At 38.8% G+C, this 14,724-nt stretch overlaps 2 long non-coding RNA genes across 2 annotated transcripts in view; both read left to right on the top strand.

Moving 5' to 3' along the window:
- LOC129392335 (uncharacterized) overlaps positions 1-14,716 on the top strand; it is a 58,712-nt gene extending 43,996 nt beyond the window's left edge. Inside the window, exons 2-3 of the long non-coding RNA XR_008618076.1 lie at positions 4,435-4,497; positions 12,555-14,716. This is a non-coding gene — a long non-coding RNA (uncharacterized lncRNA). The remainder of the gene's footprint in view (positions 1-4,434; positions 4,498-12,554) is intronic.
- LOC102982487 (uncharacterized) overlaps positions 1-14,724 on the top strand; it is a 103,876-nt gene that overhangs the window by 46,643 nt on the left and 42,509 nt on the right. The window lies entirely within an intron of this gene.

The raw sequence follows: 14,724 nt of genomic DNA, 5'->3' as shown, positions 1-14,724 counted from the left end.
GCTCACGGGCCCAGCCGCTCCGCGGCATGTGGGATCCTTCCAGACCGGGGCACGAACCCGTGTCCCCTGCATCGGCAGGCGGACTCTCAACCACTGCGCCACCAGGGAAGCCCTAAAGTATATATCTTTTTAATCTTCAAAGTGCTATATAGTTTTTGTCACTAGTGTTTTATATTTATTATCTGGAATATATTTGTTCCAGAAGTTAATTTGTCTATAGGTTATTTGAAACTCAGAGGATGCTTTCCAATACAAAAAATCTTATTAACAGTGAATTTTTCATGCCAGTCCCCAAAGTGTATTCAGCACATAGGATATCTGGAATAGATAAGGGGTAAAGGCCTGAGTATCTGTATTTTTTTTTTTTTTGGTAAACACACTTTGATGCAAGTGATCTGAACAATACTGTGAGAAACACTATTATAAAAGGTTGAAGACCCTTGTGATAATGGCAGGAGACTGAGGTCACTGGCTGAGAGCCCAAGACAGGGTTACCAGGGGGGTGTAGAAATATATTAAGTCGACTGCCTTCCCTACTACGATATCCAACAATAGTAGTTACTCTGGCAATTAGGTGAAAACTGATGGAACCATGGGTGGACACATGACCTAAGGTAAGTCAACCAGATACTTTAACTTAAGAGTTTGCAAATGGGGACAGCTACACCAGTTAACCCCTGCTGGTTATTTGAAATGAAGAGATTTCCAGGGGCTACAAGGGAGCCAATCATTTCAACGGAATGGACCAGCAGGGGGCCAGCATCCATGGAAAAAGAATGAGAGACACAGAGAGAGAGACAAGAGATGAGGAACCATGCGTTGTGGGTGGGGAAGGAGAGGGAGAAAAAGTAGACAAGGGAGAGAGAAAGAGCAAAAACAAACAAACAAATTTTAAAAAAAATAGAGGGAGAGAGTTTTCCTTGAAACCTGTCAATTTGTTGCTGTAGATGCCAGTCCCTCCTGTGGTCTGGGTTTTCTATGAAATATCTTTTGTGTCCTTCCAATTAATACCTCTTTTTCACTTAAGCTAATTTAAATGTGCTCCTGATGACAGGACAACAAGGTTTTGGGAGAAGAGAAGACAAAATTGTATCTTATTCTCTCTGTTGCCTCCTCCATCTCACTTTTCTTTCTCCCTTTCCTCTTTCTCCAGCTCCTTGATCCTTTTTTTTTTTTTTTTTGCGTTACGCGGGCCTCTCACTGTTGTGGCCTCTCCCGTTGCGGAGCACAGGCTCCGGACGCGCCAGCTCAGCGGCCATGGCTCATGGGCCCAGCCACTCCGCGGCATGTGGGATCCTCCCGGACCGGGGCACGAACCTGCGTTCCCTGCATCGGCAGGCGGACTGTCAACCACTGCGCCACCAGGGAAGCCCTCCTTGATCCTTTTAATGCTCTTCCTTTTCCACTATTAACATTCTTCTGTTATCCCTTTCAAAGAGCAAGAGGACCTTCTTTCCTTTTCCCACCTCTGTTCTTCTGCAAGTATTGACTCTTTCTGCCCTAAATAGAAATAAATGGCCAGGATGGAGAGGAAAAGAGCAGAGGAACATTCCTAGGACCACTCGGGCACAAATGAGAAAGTGACTGCTTATACTAAAATATAATACGTGGAGTATATTTATTTAAAATAGCCCATTTGTTAAGTACACTGAATTTAAGAAGCAGCTTCAGGCTGGCTTGACAGTCTTTATATGTAGCAAATGAAAATGCTTATTAATATCTTTGAAATTTAACCTTTTGTAATGTTTTACTTGATGAAACACTTCTCTGGCTCAATCAGCTTCAGCGGCACTAACTGGTCTTTAAAAATTAGATGCTCTTCATTGAACTGAGAGAAAAAGAATTGCAGATGAGGAATAAAGGTCTAGATTTGTTATTAACTTGAAATATAATAGGTCATCTGTAAGATTTATGACTTTACATCATGAAAATCCTCACTATGCTGTGAGGGAGGGCTGAGCTAAAAATGCTCCAGTCACAATTCCCCTGGGTCTCAATTTTCTCATTTTTATAACATGTGAAATCCTTTCTTCAAACAAAGCCACAAATAGGTACTTTGTGGATATGATGAAGATAGACTGCCCCAGGTCCAGTCGGGGTGGGGTTGGGCAGACAAGGCCAGGACCCTCTTCCTCTGGCTCCCTTCCCATGCCCCACTACTGTACCCATGCCCCACCCCCCCATCTACCTCCAGTCCTTGGGACTCCCATGGACTCTGACGGTTCTGCTGAGCACACCTGGGAATTCCCCAGACCAGATACTCTCCACAATTGCTTCAACTCATTAATTCTACAATTCTATGAGGTCTTTAATGAAAACCCTACAGAAGAAGAGAAAATATGTCTTTTGTTCCACTTAATGTTTGTCAAGTCTCTCTGATGACTGTGTTATTTATGATTTAAAGGACCAGATGATGTGGGAAATCAGATTTTTATTGAAGCTGTTATTTTAATTGCTAGATATCACTTAGTATATGTGTTTGTTGAAAAGAGAAGATTCCTCATATATTTTCATTTAGATGGAACTTCAGGGGAATAAAATGTACTCATAAAGAAGATTTGACATTGATTTTCCAGTCAAAGCAAAGTACTCTACCTTGGTTTCCAAATATGTCTCTTCTAAGACCTCAGTATCAGTTGTTGGGAAGGTAGTTTTTTTTTTTGGTCATAGAATTATTTTATTTATAGTTTTAAGATCCATGAGCATTAAAATAATACAAATTTTCTCTGATAATTCAAAATTATAAAATTTGAATATGGGCTAAACTCACATTTTCTTGTACTGACTAGTCCTTTTCTTCTTAAGTGCTTGAATTAATGCAAGCTACTGATCCATCATCAGAAATGATTCATTGTACTACATAAAAAAAAAGAGTGCTTTATATCAGGTCTTCAGTATGTTTTATGCCTCTCTGACCAATTTGAAATTCGTATCAGACTTACAATTGGCATTTAGAGGTTTAATTAGTTCTGTTTCAAAGGAAGAAAGTAATCTGGGAAGGTTAAGTCTTAGTATTGTTGTTGCAAGTGGGGCTTGTGCACTTGGTGTCAGGGTTGCCTTCCATCTCATCGTCCCTCTTCAGCTAGTAAGGTCCTTTGGAATCACAGTTTGCTCTTTAACAGAAAAGAGTCTAATCCAGGTGGGGAGATTCTTTTTAAGTGTTATGTCAAGGTAAGGATAAATTGGGAGGCTAACACATCTGAACTTCACAAATATTACTGTTATCAGTTGAACTATGTCCTTCAAAAATTCATAGGATGAAGTCCTAAGCCCCAGTACCTCAGAGTGTGACCTTATTTGGAGATAGGGTCATTGGTTGCAGATGTAATTAGTTAAGATGAGGTTATATTGGAGTAGGGTGGGTCCTGATCCAATATGACTGGTGTCCCTATTAAAAGGGGAACTCTGGACAAAGGCACGCAGGGAGAATGGCATGCTAAGATGAAGGCAGAGATCAGGGTGATATAGCAGAGGCCAAAGAATGCCAGCAAATCACCAGAGCTAGAGAAGAGGCATGGAACAGATTCTCCCTCACAGCCCTCAGAAGGAAGTCTTACCAAGGCTGTAGCCCCAGAATCATACTCCTGCCCCTCCCTTGAATAGAAACCAATCACTCTTATCTAAGTTTCAGAAGGGGGGTGCAAAGAGAAAAAAACAAGGACTGGGTAGTACCAGCTAGGCCCAAGATGGAGGAAGATTTGACTTCCAGTAGACCTTGAGCCTCACTGTATGCTCATTGTAATACATTAGCATGCTGAATGACACACCCACCAGCACCATGACAATTGACTGTTGCCATGACAACAACCAGAAAAGCCCATACAAGGACTGAAAAGGAGAGTTGTGATCAGTTCCAGGTCCAAACCACACCCCTGTTCTCATGAATATTCCTCCCACTCTTTCCAATTCTCTCTCTTTTACCTGGTCACTCCTATGTATTTGGTGCCTCTACCTGAATTGGGTTGGGAAGTTGATTTGCAGCGAACAAGGTTCCACTTCTTCATTCTTTAGCCGTTGAATAAGGCTCATGCTGTTCTAGTCTCAGCATCAGTTTCGTTACTGGCTGTGTGAATCCGATTGGAAAAAGAACCTCCCTGGCCTATAAAGGGCGTCTTGGCCCAGGCTAGGACCCCGGCGTGGGTCCAGTTGACCAATTTGGTAACAGAACCAATACTGCCAACATCTTAATCTCACACTTCTAACCTCCAGAACTGTGAGACAATTTTTTGTTTGCTTTCTTTAAGCCACTCGCTTTGTTATGGCAGTGCCAGCAAATGAATACAACTACCATCACTGTTAATTTTCTAGAGGGGATTTCTTAAATGTCATTTGAGTAACATTTTCATGACTTTTGCTATAGTAGTACACATCACCGGTATTGTTTATTTTACATTTTCCTTAAAAAACATGTTTTGTTTTGGTTTTCTTTTTTAGGTAATTGGATAGAAGACTTGTAAGTGGACTTGTGGTCTAAGTGTTCTTAAAAAACCATTAGAGGTACTGAGTTAAAATATAATAAATATCCTTTAAAATGCATAATTGACTTCTAAGGGAAATAAGAGAAATTTCCAGGATTCAAAAAGAACTTGTGAATCCATTCACTGTTTTCTATTTCCCCTGCATGCCTCTTTCAAGCCACCACCATCTTTCACTCTGAACCACTGTAAAAGGTCCTATCTCCCCCAATGACTCTTGCTTCCTCCAAACCATTCTCCTAGTTGCAGCCAGAATGAGGTAAATTTTTAAAATTTAATTTTCAAAATACAAACACAATCAATTAACTTCCTTGTTTAAATCCTTTCTATGACCTGCCACAGCTATTAGGAAAAAGACAAAAATCTTCTCGTGTCCCCTGCCAACCCCTTTAGCATAGCCAGATTCTAGTTATGCTGGTTATCTCTGCGTCTCTGAGCAAAGAGTTTCCTCTGCTTGAAACATACCCCACTTTGCTCTCTCCTGCCCCACCTTTCTTAATTAATTCCAGCTCATCCTTCAGAGCTCTGCTCAATGGCACTTCATTTAAAGCCTTTCTCTTATCCTCCCAAACCAAGAGAGTCTCTGTGATTATATTCTATCAATTTTCTGTATTTCTTCCTAGCATGTCACAATTCCAATTAAACAAATAATTAAGGATTTCATTGTTTCATTTATGTCTCTCCTTCTAAAATTTAAGCTCCATGAAGGGAGGGACTGTTTCTATCTTGTTCTGTATAATATTAACCTGTACCAAGCATGGTATCCTCTATAGATGATTAAAAGTATGTTGAGCGAATGACCTATATGTACCCAAGCGTAGAATTGATATTAATTTTTCTCCACCTCACTCCTTATGTTCCACCCACTAAACATCTTAAGAGTAATATTAGCCTGTTACAGGTTTTCTTTTAGCCTTTCTTATAATGCCTACATAAAGAAGTTTTACTCCACACTCCTTGACAAAATTTCATCACTCTTCTGCAATTTGAAAGAAATATTCAGGGCGATATACTTCACATACTCCTAATTGTGGCCAGGGACCTATTATTTTAAGCTCTTATTACGAGTAAATATCAGTTGAAATATAGAAGTAAATTTCATTATTTAGGTTTTTCTCTGGCTAGTGGTTGTGGTTGATATAATTGATTTTACCTTTACCTGAAGCAAGTGTGGTTGTAACTGAAATATTAACTTTTGCATTATAAGCAGATTTTGTGTGTGTGTGTGTGTGTGTGACCAGCTTCCCAATCTAGCAAAGCCTAATTTACTAAGGATTTCCTTTGCCTATAGTCCTCTTATTTTATCAATTCAGATATAAGATTTGAGATCTTTAAAACTGCAAAAAAGAATCCTATAGAAACTGAAGCTGAATGCCTGTAAAATTAGCTCTGGAATTAAATAAGCCATTCTCGTGTTTAACAATTACAATTAATGAAAAAGGCATTCTTTGGCGTTTAAATAACCCATTTTCTCAATGTTATAGTTTTTTCTTTGTGAAAGTGAGAATCAAGTAACCTCTGTCTTGTGAGGTTGTTTGCAATTCAGCATTCTTGGAGACTTAAAAAAAAAATTTATTTGGTTGCACCAGGTCTTAGTTGAGGCTCATGGGCTCCTTAGTTGTGGCGTGCGAACTCTTGGTTGCAGCATGCATGTGGGATCTAGTTCCCTGACCCGGGATTGAACCCTGGCCCCCTGCACTGGGAGTGCAGAGTCTTAACCACTGGACCACCAGGTAAATCCTCTTGGATGCTCTTTCATGCTAAATTATTTGCCCACAAATTAGCATCAGCAGCCAGATGAGTGCAGAATTTTTTTTAATACATATGATCTTAAGTGTATAAGATAGTCAACAAAGGGGCAGGCCCTGAATTTAAAGCTTTCTATCCATCATCTCATCTTACTCTCCAACAAACTATTTACAAGGCAGTGGGTCATTTTATTATACCCTCATTATCCTCATTTCCTGAAGCTTGGAGAGATTAAGTAACTTTCTCAATGTCACACATTTAGTATATGTTAAGGTCAGGAAGTAAACTCGGTTTATTTGATTCCAAAGCCCCATCTTTAACCACTATGCTTTAGTGCTTATACATGAAAAGCTCTATATTGCCTAGTATTCAGATACATAGGACTTATAACTTCAGATACATAGGACTTTTAGATGAATTCAATTTTATACTTATTAGGATTACATTGTTTATGCCAGAACTGGGAGAAGAACTCAGGTGTCCTGATTTCCATACCAATTATTTTCCCATTAGATTATGCTTCTTCCAATTATAGAGCTTATTCATATACATTTTTTTTTGTGTGTGTGTGTGGTATGCGGGCCTTCCTCTGTTGTGGCCCCTCCTGTTGCGGAGCACAGGCTCCGGACGCGCAGGCTCAGCGGCCATGGCTCACGGGCCCAGCCGCTCCGCGGCATGTGGGATCTTCCCATACCGGGGCGCGAACCCGGTTCCCCTGCATCGGCAGGCGGACGCGCAACCACTGCGCCACCAGGGAAGCCCCTCATATACATTTTAGTTGAGACATAAACTAAAGCAATATTACTGGGCTCTATGCTTAAAGAGGTTATATATACCAAAAATAATTCCTGAGTTAAAGTTTGATGTCTTTGTCTTATATATTTGTCATTCACATGGTTAACAGGAGGCTGATTTTTAAAAGTGCTCCTGTCTAAAACCCTGACCATGATCTTGAAAAAGACATCTTCTGGGACTAAGATCTCAACCTCAAAACTTTAGACCAACCAAAGTATCAGCACTCTCTTCATTTTTTCCTCCTCTCTCTCATGCAAGAGACAAAACTGCTAGTGAGAAGAAAATCACACAGAAATTCTACCCTAGTTCATTATGCCTAACTTTTCTGCTCTTACTGGACACGGTAGAAGCAAGCAGAAAAAAGAATCATTATATAGCACCAACAGAGTGAATTCCTATTCCAGATTTTATTTTTTAATCTGAAAACTTACTTCTTTTTCTACAATTATAAAAAAGATAAGTATGTCCCTACCTGGCATTTCCAAAGATCCACAGATCAGATGTTACTTGAGATTTATATGTCATGACCTTCTTTCAGCAAATCTTATATAACCTGCACATTTAAAAAATTACCAAAGGTATTACCTTTTGTTAGAAATCCTAGTTATACCCCCCAAACTCTTCAACAAACAAGAAACAAAGCTTGGTGGTGGAATGATTAAGTATGATATTTGAAGTAATTTTATTAGACTTTGATAACTTTTAGGAACACAATGAATTTTTTTCTTGGGCTATTTTATTCCATGAATAACAATCCAGAATTTTTCATTGTTCCATAGATACCTATTTTCCAATTGCTTAGTAATCTCTTCTTGTTCTTCTCTGAATCTTTCCAGATTCTCCATGGGCTTCTGTTTATGGATTATTGTACTTGTTTGCTCAGGGCTGAGAACTGGAAGCTCTATTACCATCCAATCACTCACCCATTCAACTTCTACTGTCAGGCCTATGACAGGCCCTGGTGATAGAGATAAAAAGCAGTGTCTAACTCCAGCAGAGACTGGATGACTCTTACTCAAGTCATTTGCTCTTCTTCCTGGGTGCACAGCTAGACCACTTTTCCCAACCCCTCTAATTAGGTGTGGCTGTGCGCCCAAGCCCAGTGGCTTGTGGGTACTAGTCAAGTGTGATGCTAGCAGGCCTGATCCATAGCACTTCCTTCCCCTTTCTCAAAGTAAATATGTATTGAAACTGGATGAGCCACAAGATAGAACTTAAGACCCTGACTCCTGCTTGGAGAAGAGCCACCGGACAATTAGCAACATCTGTTTTGGACTTCTTATGGGCAAGAAATAAATGTCTATTGCATTAAACTTCTTAGATGTAAGAGTTTATCTCCTACAATAACTAGCCGTGCCCTAATTAATACACTGCACCCAAAACCAAACAGGATGATAGATTTAAAAAACCCCAGTATATAGTACAGTGCTCTGATAGTGGTAAAACATGCTCTGATCCAAGAACAGAGGATGGCCTGGGGAGTCAGGGGTAGAGGAGGTAACATCTGAACTGAATTTTGAAGGCTAAGTAAACGTCAGGGAAGCTAAGTATGGAAAGAGTGTTCAAGACAGACTTGTATGTACAAAGTCCCCCAGGCAAGAAAGAGTAATGTCAAAGGACTAAAAGACATTTGGTATGGGTTAAATGCTGACTTACTTTAAGGAGAATGGTGAGATAGGAGCCTAGAAGGGTAAAGTGGAGCTAGCTAATGAAGGAGGAATAGACATCTGACAGGCAAAGAACAGGTGGGAAGACAGCATTCTGGGCAGAAAAAACAGAAAGTACAAAGCCCAGAGTTATTAAAGAGCATAGTGATCTCTAGAGATTTAAACACAAATTAGCAGAGATGGAATGAGGTAGGAGTGGGAAATAAGGTCGGTAAGAAATTGAGACGGGAGTGGAAGATAAGACCATCTAAGGAGTTTTCAGCAGGGAAGTAATGGAACTTATGTTCACCTTACAAATATTCCTCTGGCAGGGAGTCACGTGGAAAACATTGGTGTTCAGGAAGTCTTTCAATATGGTGGTGTTTTGTTTTTTTTTTCCTATCAAAAATGTTATTGAGATGAGCTTTCCCATTGAATTTTACCTTATCATTTGATAAGAAATAATAGTTTCAGTGCTCATGGATCACCATCAGGATCATCATGCACTGGATTAGGAAAGATTGGAAGTGAGGGGACAATTTAGGAGGCTACCAGTATTGTTCAGAACACTGGTGGTGCGAGTCTGAGCTCAGGTGGAGTCAAAGGAAAGAGAGCAGAGGAGCAGAACTCGAGATACAGATTAAACAACTTAAGGAGGGACCTTAGGTGGAAGCAAGTATCGAAGATAACTTAAGTTCTCGATTTTGAATGAACAGGGAGATGGCAATGCTATTCACCCAAGAAGGGCCCAAGACATAGGAAAAGAAAAACTGGGGGGGACAGAACATTTGATCTTTGGAAAACTGATCCTGAGGTGACCAAGGCACATCCAAGGGGAAATGTTGAGCTTTTATTTGGAAAGAAGTACAGGCTCAGGCTCGCAAAGATCAGGGAAGGGGGGGATAAATTGCAGAGGGTCATCAGTATATAGAAGTCCCCGTAGAAGCCTGCATGAAAGCAAGAGAGATTGTCCAGGGTGAGCAGAAAGAAAGGAGGGCCAAATATGGAGGCTTAGGAGCCACTTACATTTCAGCACCCAACTAAATAAAAGGAGAGACTAAAGTAGAAGGAGGAAAACAGCTGTGAAGCAAGCCTTCGAGTTCAGAGCAAGGCTGTCATGGCAAGCCGTCAGGCGCTTGAAATGCCACAACAGGAAGGACCAGAGGCTTCCATGCTTACTAATACAAAGCCCTTGGAGACCTTTTGGGGAAAAATTTAGGAGAATGGAGGAAAGCCAGATTATGGTGACTGAGAGGGAAGTATAGATGTGGAAGCATCAGATGTCACTATTCTCTCAGATGTCACTATTCTCTCTAGAAATTTTGCAAAATGGCTGGAGATTGAAAGAAATCTATGATAAAGATGAAAAAGCCTGAGGATAAGGGGCAAACTCTTAAATGAGCCATGAGGTACATGTGAGGCCTCTTTCCATTACTCAGAATCATTTTGGCAGCTTCCAGTACTTTGGCTCTGAAATGAAACCATTTCTCGTGAAGGTTCTACAGAGAAAGTCCCTTCTGTACTAACCATTCTGTGCTCTTCAGAGCCAGTGGGACCTCTGGCATAAAACTGAAAGAGGGGAGACGTCACCATAGACAGAGCTGTAAACTCAACATATACATTAAATGTTGATTTATTGGATATACCTGACTCATCTGAAAAGAAGCATAATATCAAAAGTTTGCAGTTAAATTACCTTAGTGAGGCAAAATTAATGTTGAAAGGATTGTTTTAGAGGCTATAGCACAGTGTTTTTTTGTTGTTGCTGTTTTGTTGTTTTGGTTTTCTTTAATTCTCTAAAATCCCAAAAGACATGTATCTGAAGTACAAACCAAGTGTGTTTTATTTGCTTTTTTATCTTATGAATTAATGGCGGAGAACAGAAGCCATTTCTCATGGGAAAAACAATTCTTTTTTAGACTATCTGTGGATCCATGTTGCTTCATTCCTACTTTTCAACTGGTTCTTTAAGAATTTTTTATTATAATTCATAATTTTAAGAAAATAAAATATTTTGTATTTCAATGCCACTAATTTTGTGTCATTTCAGTCAAGTCAATTAAAACACCCATCTCTCTTTTGTTTCTACTTCTCTAATGCTTATAATAAGTTACTGCTACTTACCTGCTTTGCTAGACAGTTAATAAGATAGTTTTATTCTAGTTTTGAATGCTACATAGAACAGAGGTGACAAATCTAGAGTCAGAGAAGTCAAGTTTGAGTCCCAGCTCTACCTTACACTAAATGTGCATAGCTTCCCTATCTGTACCATAGAAGAATAAATACATGTCCTTTTTGGACGATTGTGAGACATGTGTGAAAAAGGTCCATACAAATATAAGTTAATTTGGACTTCTAAGAAACTAGTGGGATAATATCCTTATTAAACAGGAAATAGCATCATTTCTACAGATAATATCTATTTCATTAGGTAAACAGCAAAAATCACCCAGCAAAGAGAAGTGAGCTTTAAGAAAATGTCCTTTGAAGTTTGCCACAGGGATTGCTGCTATCTGGGCAAATGTAAGGAAAGTAAGATTTGGACAAATAGTCTCTATCCTTCAGTGAAATATTGATGCCGTTGAGAATTTAAAGCCCAAAGACAGAAAATGGACACATTGATCCCAAATTAAGTGTCTTTGTGGCTTGGCATTTTATATCTTTATGTGGATATATTTTACATAAACAAAAATTTAACTTTCAGTTTGCCTTTATTTCTTCTTTATTCATATAAATTTAACACTTGACTCGATTACACCAGCTGCCCTAGAGCTCATTTAAACTTTGATCTTTAAACAGTGTATATGCTTTCTCTCACCTATTTTTTAATCTACTTATTATCTGTTTCTTCTTCTGCTGCCTGGAATACTGTGTTTTTATTTTCTCAGAAGGCAAGGCAACATCTGTGCTGTAAGCAATCTGATATATATTATAGAGTCTTAATGAACACTTTTTGATTGGTTTTATTTGCTCTGTTAGAAATGTTCACATTTGACTCAGTTAAATAATGATTCTGATTATTATAATAAAAAATCAGAACAGTACATAGGGCATCTCTCCAGGTTTATATGTTTAGGGACAATCTTTTCTTGAACTAAATTGAGCTCATACTGACACACACTCTCAATATTGGGCTTTCCTGAACTTGTTTTGTTTTTCGTTTTATTTGGGACTGTACCTTAGACTATACCTGAAGATTCCTCAGATAAGTCCAACCCACATTGGCCTTCCCATACTTTGAATTTTTTCCTAAGAACCATCATTATCTGTTTTATCTTTTAATTGCTTTATCCTTGCCTCTCACATAATCTCACTGAATATAGCTTTTTCTTTTTTCTTTTTTCTGGGTGTTTCCCACAACTTTCAGCTCACTGCTTTGTACATATAGTCAGCAATACATAATGTGCTTAACCATAAGCATTTAACTGTTTTCCTGCTCACTAGTGCAAGCCTTAAGATTACTACTACTTGATCACAATGGCCAAACTACAAGGTACGGAGCCTGGATACTAATTCAGTGAGGCAGCCAGAAGACTATTTCAGTCAGGATTACCAATGCTGGCAGGTTTAACTTGTACTCCTAAAATCTCAGTGGCTTAATAGAACAAAGATATTTCTCCCTCACTTTCTGGTCTGATACAGATCTGGTGGCTTCCACCATTGTAGTTTCACAATTGTACCAGTGTCTCCAAAGGGGAAGGCAGGGAAGAGCCGGAGCCAGGCCTGGAAGTGACTGTGTTCCTCTGCCCTTATCCTATGTGTAGAGCTAGTCACGTGGCCCAGATCTACTGTCAGGGAGCCTGGGAAATGTGGAAAGCACCTGGATATTTGTTGAGTACTATAGTCTTTAGGCCAAACTGTGATTTTCTTTTTTTTTTAACTAAAACAGAGAAAAACCTTGGCAACTTTGCCACTGTAGCTCCTTTAAGACTGAAGAGCATTAGGAAAGGTCACATTCTGTGACCTGGAAGACAGAATGGTGGAATTCACTGATGCGGAACAGAATAAAGAAGAAAGAATGAAAAGAAATGAAGACAGCCTAAGAGACCTCTGGGACAAAATTAAACGCAACAACATTCTCATTAGAGGGGTCCCAGAAGGAGAAGAGAGAGAGAAATGACCCAAGAAAATATTTGAAGAGATATAGTTGAAAACTTCCCTAACATGGGAAAGGAAATAGCCACCCAAGTCCAAGAAGCACAGGGAGTCCCATAGAGGATAAACCCAAGGAGAAATATGCGGAGACACATGGTAATCAAATTGGCAAAAATTAAAGACAAAGAAAAATTATTGAAAGCAGCAAGGGAAAAACGACAAATAACATACAAGGGAACTCCCATAAGGTTAACAGCTGATTTCTCAGCAGAAACTCTACAAGTCAGAAGGGAGTGACATGACATATTTAAAGTGATGAAAGGGAACAGCCTATAACCAAGATTACTCTACCCGGCAAGGATCTCATTCAGATTTGACAAAGAAATCAAAAGCTTTACAGACAAGCAAAAGCTAAAAGAATTCAGCACCACCACACCAGCTCTACAACAAATGCTAAAGGAACTTCTCTAAGTTCCTTTAAGTTCCTTCTCTTGTGTTTCTAAGGGAAACACAAGAGAAGAAAAGGACCTACAAAAACAAACCCAAAACAATTAAGAAAATGGTAATAGGAACATACATATCAATAATTACCTTAAACGTGAATGGATTAAATGCTCCAACCCAAAGACACAGGCTCGCTGAATGGGTAAAAAAATAAGACCAATATATATGCTGTCTACAAGAGACCCACTTCAGACCTAGGTATACATACAGACTGAAAGTGAGGGGATGGAAAAAGATATTCCTTGCAAATGGAAATCAAAAGAAAGCTGGAGGAGCAATACTTATATCAGATAAAATAGACTTTAAAATAAAGAATGTTACAAGAGACAAGGAAGGACACTACATAATTATCAAGGGATCAATCCAAGAAGAAGATATAACAATTATAAATATATATGCACCAAACTTAGGAGCACCTCAATACATAAGGCAACTGCTAACAGGTCTAAAAGAGGAAATCGGCAGTAACACAATAATAGTGGGGGACTTTAACACCTCCCTTACACCAATGGACAGATCATCCAAACAGAAAATTAATAAGGAAACACAAGTTTTAAATGATACAATAGACTAGACAGATTTAATTGATATTTATAGGACATTCCATGCAAAAACAGCAGATTACACTTTCTTCTCAAGTGTGCACAGAACATTCTCCAGGATAGATCACATCTTGGTCCACAAATCAAGCCTCAGTAGATTTAAGAAAATTGAAATCATATCAAGCATATTTCCTGACAACAACACTATGAGGTTAGAAATGAATTATAGGGGAAAAAACGTAAAAAACACAAACACATGGAGGCTAAACAATACGTTACTAAATAACCAAGAGATCACTGAAGAAATCAAAGAGGAAATAAAAATATACCTAAAGACAAATGACAATGAAAACACGACTATCCAAAACCTATGGGATGCAGCAAAAGCAGTTCTAAGAGGGAAGTTTATAGCAATACAATCCTACCTCAAGAAACAACAAACATCTCACATAAACAATATAACCTTACACCTAACGGAACTAGAGGAAGAAGAACAAACAAAACCCAAAGTTAGCAGAAGGAAAGAAATCATAAAAATCAGAGCAGAAATAAATAGAAACAAAGAAGACAATGGCAAAGATCAATAAAACTAAAAGCTGGTTCTTTGAGAAGATAAACAAAATTGATAAACCATTAGCCAGACTCCTCCAGAAAAAGAGGGAGAGGATTCAAATCAATAAAATTAGAAATGAAAAAGAAGTTACAACAGACACCACAGAAATACAAAGCATCCTAAGAGACTACTACAAGCAACTCTAAGCCAATAAAATGGACAACCTGGAAGAAAGGACAAATTCTTAGAAAGGTATAACCTTCCAAGACTGAACCAGGAAGAAATAGAAAATATAAACAGACAAATCACAAGTAATGAAATTGAAACTGTGATTTAAAAACTTCCAACAAACAAAAGTCCAGGAC

Source organism: Physeter macrocephalus, chromosome 8 (assembly GCF_002837175.3).
Source record: "Physeter macrocephalus isolate SW-GA chromosome 8, ASM283717v5, whole genome shotgun sequence".
Taxonomy (NCBI): domain Eukaryota; kingdom Metazoa; phylum Chordata; class Mammalia; order Artiodactyla; family Physeteridae; genus Physeter; species Physeter macrocephalus.
This window is presented reverse-complemented; position numbering and strand designations above follow the sequence as displayed.